Genomic DNA, 6,000 nt, shown 5'->3' with positions numbered 1-6,000 from the left:
AATTTATCACAGAAAATGTTATCAAAGTTTTGTTCCTGACCCCTTCCCCTCCCCTCCTGCATGTATTATGTCTTTCTGGCAATCATCAATACTACAATATATGCACACTCTCTCTATGCCATGGGACAAGTATTACCAATTCTTCTCCTTTTGGAATGGAGTGTGCCTTCCACAATGCACCTACAGTTGCATAAATAAGGGAACCACATCACAATATCACTGTTAAATGAGACCTCCTTCTCCCTATCCCTTTCTTCTCTTTTTTTCAGACTAACTGGTTTCACCACTTGTCTCATATTACTGTAGTTCACACACTTCAGCACTGCAACTTGTCTTTTTATGTGTTCAGCAGACTAGAATCCTCACTTGAACTGAGTCGTTTCAGTTCAATGTAACAATAACTTGAACTGAGCTACTGTTACATTGTCATCAGTAATAACTGTAATGATTCAATGAGGAACAGAAATACAAGGAAGCTATTCCACGCAGCAGAAATTGTGGAGAAGAAAGCTTTCGCATCAAGAGGGCCAAGGCTGGGAAGAAAGACAGAAAGAGAAGCACTGCTAAGAGCTAGATTTCTCTCATCCATTCTTGCTCATTCAATGAGCAACCTCATTGAAATCAATGTGGCCATCTAAGGATTGAGGTACTACTTAACATGAATTAATAAGTAAGGGGAGTAGTGGAAGGAGACAAGATCTGAAATGATCAGGAGTTTCTCCATGGATGTTTTAAACTGCAGAAAGGATAGTTGGAACTAAACCCTGAAAAAGAATGGAAAGAAGAAATGGAAGAAGAAATGACTGGAAGAAGAAATGAGAGAGACAAAATAATATTGGTCCTTTTGTCATACGTATTTTACCCAAAAAAACAATTGGTTAACCCAGTGAATTAGAGATCAGTCTTCATGACATAGGTTCACTCCCTCCAGATACACCTCCTGTTTGCTGTGTAGTACAAGCAAAGGATTCATCTGTGGCTACCTTGTTATCATTTTCTGTACTGCCACTCTGGCTTGTGGCAGTGTGTGTAAAGCCCAGGGATCATGTTGGCTCAGGAGGAGACAAAATGACAGATGACACAAGTATGAGGTACTGTAATAACCATTCAATTTCTGTGACTTTTAGATATAGCACAAAAGGGAATACAGGTCCCAGGAGATTACAGATCAAATGGCAGCCAGTGTGTGAGATGTGCTGTCTAGTGTCAGTTCCATTGATGATGTGAAATCCCCATCTCTCTTGCAGGTAGTGTGAGAGAGTCAGTGGAGGCAATGTTCTAACTCTAGGTTAGGCGTACCAGTTACCAGAGAGAGACCTGTACCAAACCAGCAGTGGCCTCTTTCCCAGAGAGGCACTGGCCGTTCTAGGTAGTAGTATGACCTGTCCATTCATTTCTTACTCACTTACGTGTTCTCAGAGCTGCAATGGAGCTGGTGCTCTCCAAAAGCCTAGTCTTGTTTGAATGTACTGAGTTGAAGGAGTCCAGCAACAGCAATTCAGATAGAGAGTGGGACTGCTGTGAGGACCAACAGAGCAGTACTAACAGTTGCAGAAAGCTCAGCTGCCATGTGGCATATGCACCTTTAGTCGTAAACCACAGATTCATCTCATCACTGATCGTCAATGCTGTCTCCAGGCCAATGCAGATGACTTGGCAGGCACATGGAGCTTGTCACTGTGTGCTCACAGGCAGGTGGCTTTAGAGCCTCACACAGAACAAGTGTAGTGCTTCCATCCACCATGCAGGCACATTTTATCTGTCTTCTTGACATGTTGTAACTTGTCCTCCATGCTTTTTTGTTAGAGCTCCTATGAATTTAAACTGGAGCCTTGTGTGGAAACATTCTGCCTTTCTCTTAGTAGGAGCTGTGTCATTCCTGGTTACACAGATAGCCCTAGCAGATTGAACTGGATTTCCTGCATCCGCTAGAACTTGGATTTATTGTGTGTACATGTGGCAGCTTCCATCTTGGCCAGAATGCCAACCCACTGTACATTCAAAGACAGCATTTCTTTTGTTGCTGCACCAGCTGGCCCACATCAGCACTGAAGAGAGCCCCAAAATACAGACAGATTCTGAAGCAATCTTGTTTACTATAGATAGACTCTACGGGGTCCTGCTCTAGTCTCATCTCTGTACCAGCCTCCTCAGCTGAGCATCCGTGCATCTTACAGCATTCAGAAACCCCTGCTGTGGAGGAAGAGAGAACAGAATAGCTCCAACTTCTAGCTTAGTTTGGCTAGAAATCCAACCCCTTTAATATCAGTTTCCCAGAGTTTTCTTGCATTTAGTTATTTAATACAGTTTTAGACAAATAGCCCTGATGTAAATCCCCACCTCTAACTATTATTGAATAAAGCCCAGAGCTGTTATAAGTGCCTTAATGAAACTGAGGTCTCCCATGTAAATTATTCATCACAGATTATGTGTATGTACTTGTCGAGATGGCTTTCAGAGAATTAGTCTCATGTTTCTCATTTATAGGACTTTATACTTTCAGATAGGAATCTTTTTTTTTTAATGAGGCATTGGTATCTAAAATTATAAGTATGCCCTGTAAAATGTCCCTAGTGAAAGATACAAAAGAACAGGATGGGCCTGCATGGTTCACAGGGTTGATAAAGGAATGTGAGGCCTCACCTCTTGCTCAAAAGCTTCTGGCATTGATAAGGGCCATGTCACAACCATTCAGGCTAGGGACAGAAGTTACACATAAACCAGTTTAAGTGATCAGAAATGGGTTTAAACCTATAACAGAACAGAAGCTCAGTGTACATAAACCAGCTTCAAAATGGCTGAAACTGGTTTAAAATGAACCTGATTGAATGTAGTATCAGACTTAACTGATTTGGGTCAAACCGGTTTATGAAACTTCAGTCCCAGACCCCTTCCTGGTTCAAGTTAAATCACAGTCTCCCAGCATCCTAGCATGCTTTGAAGCCTTGGGCTGCACTGTGCTGTCTGCTCCAGAGAGCAGGGCTGGCCCCGCCCCTCTGCTCCCTATCTTAAGCAGTAAGGACTGGCTGACAAGTGGGAAGGAGAGGGAGACAAGTCCAGCTGGGGATGCAGCCCAGTCTGCAAGGTTGGGAAATGTCCCTAGGTAAACCCCAGCTGGGGCCTGGGGCTAGGGAGAGGGTTTAAATGCTGCTTCCACTGCTCAAACTTACTGCTTGCTGTGACTGTGGACTACAAATCCCAGAGGCACCTGGAAACAGGAAAAGGAAGTGACGAGCAACCCTGCAGAGTCCTGCTGTTGTAATGCTGGACTGCAAATCCCAGAGACCTCAAGGACAGCAGGAAGAGGAAGTGAACATGCATCCAGAGAGCCGTGCTCTAGCACCCCCCCCAGCTTCTGGCCTGACCTACTGCAGGCATGTGGCTGCATTTTCTGAATCAAAGGTCTGTTCACTTCTGTTTCAGTTTAATCTGTGCAGTTTAGACTAACCTGCAAAGATGAAATCGATTCAGCCTCAGGCTTTTTGACTGTCTGTACCTAGCCTCAGAGACATGTATGAAATAAGCTGGTGATTCTCAGTACCTAGTTGGACAGGAGTCCACAATAATACAAAACTTTAAGCCAGATGATCCACTGGGGAATGACTGGAGCATGGAGGTCATCTTTTCCCTTCTCACTCCAAGAGAACAAGTTATGGTCTCACCAAGTTACTGAGGTACACAGAGGCACTGTAAGGGAATGACGACTCTTCTAAGGTTCCACAGCATGTGTCAGAGTCCAGGGCAGTTCCTAGGCAGAGTTTCTGTGAGAAGAATCTGCTGAAAACTTGGATTCTTCAGAACAGAAAGTGTTGTCTAGGTGTCTCTAGTTGGTGCACCCTTCTGGATCCTTCACTGGGTACTAATGTCCTTTCTGATATTCCATCCCTTTGTTCACCTCCCCCCCGCCATGTTTATATAAATCTTCCTCCTCTTGCTGCACCCTCTTCTGAGGGGCAGCCTTTTAGTGCTAGTGGGCCACACCCACTAATCCTGGCATTTGAAGGGGCTGTCATTTTCATACCCCTATTTCTGTGTGGCCTTGCCCTCTCTTCTGAAGGGGAGGGCTTTGCTGTCTTTGCTTTTTTTTCTAAAGGAAAGTCAAGTATAACAGTAACATTTAATGGCATTAGAAAAGCCATGAAAAATTAAAAGAAAGCAGCAGGGAGGCCTCTTGACTGAAAAAGGAAGCTTCACAAAGGAACCAATGACATTGCTGTACACTGACTCAGAGATTAAGCAGGAGGAAACCCCAGTCCTGGCTCTCAAAGGAAACCATTCTCTTCTTGTGATAGAATTATGTTTTCTTTTAATTGCATGGGTTTGTTTTAAGCAGAAATAGAAGCAACAGTAAACATCCATCAAAAAGCATTTAATTAAAATGTTAAATACTCCGCCGTAGAGAAATCTCCTTTTCCAGCAATAAAACCTCACTTCAGAGTTAATTATTTAAAGTAATGTATTTGCTTCTCTATGTCTGTATATAAGAGATTAACATATTAATAGGAATGTAATTATGTTATAAAATGCCATTTTATTTGCGCTGTATTTCAAGAAGCAACATTTCAGCGAAATCTGTTTTTTTTTTCTTTTTTTTAACCTCAAGCATACAAGGGCATAGGGGTTTTTTTTTATTATTGTCATGGTAAAATAGCAGTTCTATCTGCCACAAAAAGGGAAATATTTCCTAACTCTGTTCATATTCTCCAAAAGTCTTGAAGCCACCCTTTTGAAACTTCATAGCATGATTTCTATTGTGTTAATATGAAAATATTTTTGGTGGATGAAATAAACAGTTATTCTCCTTGACGTGTAAAATCCAATCAAGTTCAGTAGTGACTGTAAAGCTGTTATTGCTTGATGAGAATTTTTGTTGCAATGAATTTGCTGGTTTTCATCAATTTCCTACTGGACATATTTCTGCACCATCAAAACCTGTACAAATGGCAAGCACATTTGCAGTTATGCTGAAAGGTCAAAGAATGAAAGGTCCATGGCCACTGGCTTTTCTCTCACTAAAAGTAATACTACCGGTTCACACAGAAAGCACATAAAGGGGGCAGGAAAGAAGTTTTCATTTCTCCTGTGCCTGTTCTACAGCTAAATAGAGTATATTTCAGCAATCTCTCTCTTGCCTTTCATCAGCACATACACAGTTGCTTACTGTTCAAATGAAGGACAAAACTTCAGAAAAAGAACAACATTTTATTAATTCATTTTCAAAAACTTATGCAGAATTAAGAAAAGGGTTTTAATGAAACAATCTACTAGTTGGGATGTCAATCATAGTTCTGTTCATAGAATTCCAACATGCGATACAGTACAAAAGACCAAAATTTCCAGTGCATTTAATTACCTAAAATGCAGACAATAGTGAAATGGGATTTTCACAAGTATCTATTTGCCTAAATCCCATTGATTTCATGATGGTATTCTTCTGAAACTGAAGAATCTCAAAGATTAGGCTCCAAATCAGTCTAACAGGCATGTCCCCCAGCCTGTGTTTTGTCAAAAGTTCTTCGACAACAATGTAGTTCTGCCAAACATTTGTTTTGATGAATCAGAATTTCCATAATTTTTTTTATCAAAAATTCCAGATCAGCTCTACATACAAGTACCTAAGAAAATTAGATGAACTACTACTGTCTTGAAAAGAGCCACTGAAGGATGCATGTAATGCAGTAGTCTAGTGAGTTACACAATGCATAGACAAGTGAGTGCAGTTCCAATAAGAAAACTTACCTAAACTTTTGTGAAACCCACCCAAGAAGTATTTTAACAGAAATAGTAGCATGTCTCATTTTGATATTGGAATAGTTAGGAAAAACCATGATCACAATTGTTTTGATGGCATTTGGGTCCAACATAGGGCTGAATAAAAAATGGTAGGAACAGAGTTGTGGAAATACCACCAAAACCCCCTCTTTTTCATCATTTTTTTAAAAACTATTCTATTTCACTCCAGATAACAGTGGAATTGTCTAGACTTAGAGACTGTTAAAC

Source organism: Crocodylus porosus, unplaced genomic scaffold, assembly GCF_001723895.1.
Source record: "Crocodylus porosus isolate Cpor-Errol unplaced genomic scaffold, CroPor_comp1, whole genome shotgun sequence".
Lineage (NCBI taxonomy): Eukaryota > Metazoa > Chordata > Crocodylia > Crocodylidae > Crocodylus > Crocodylus porosus.
Note: the sequence above shows the minus strand (reverse complement) of the source record.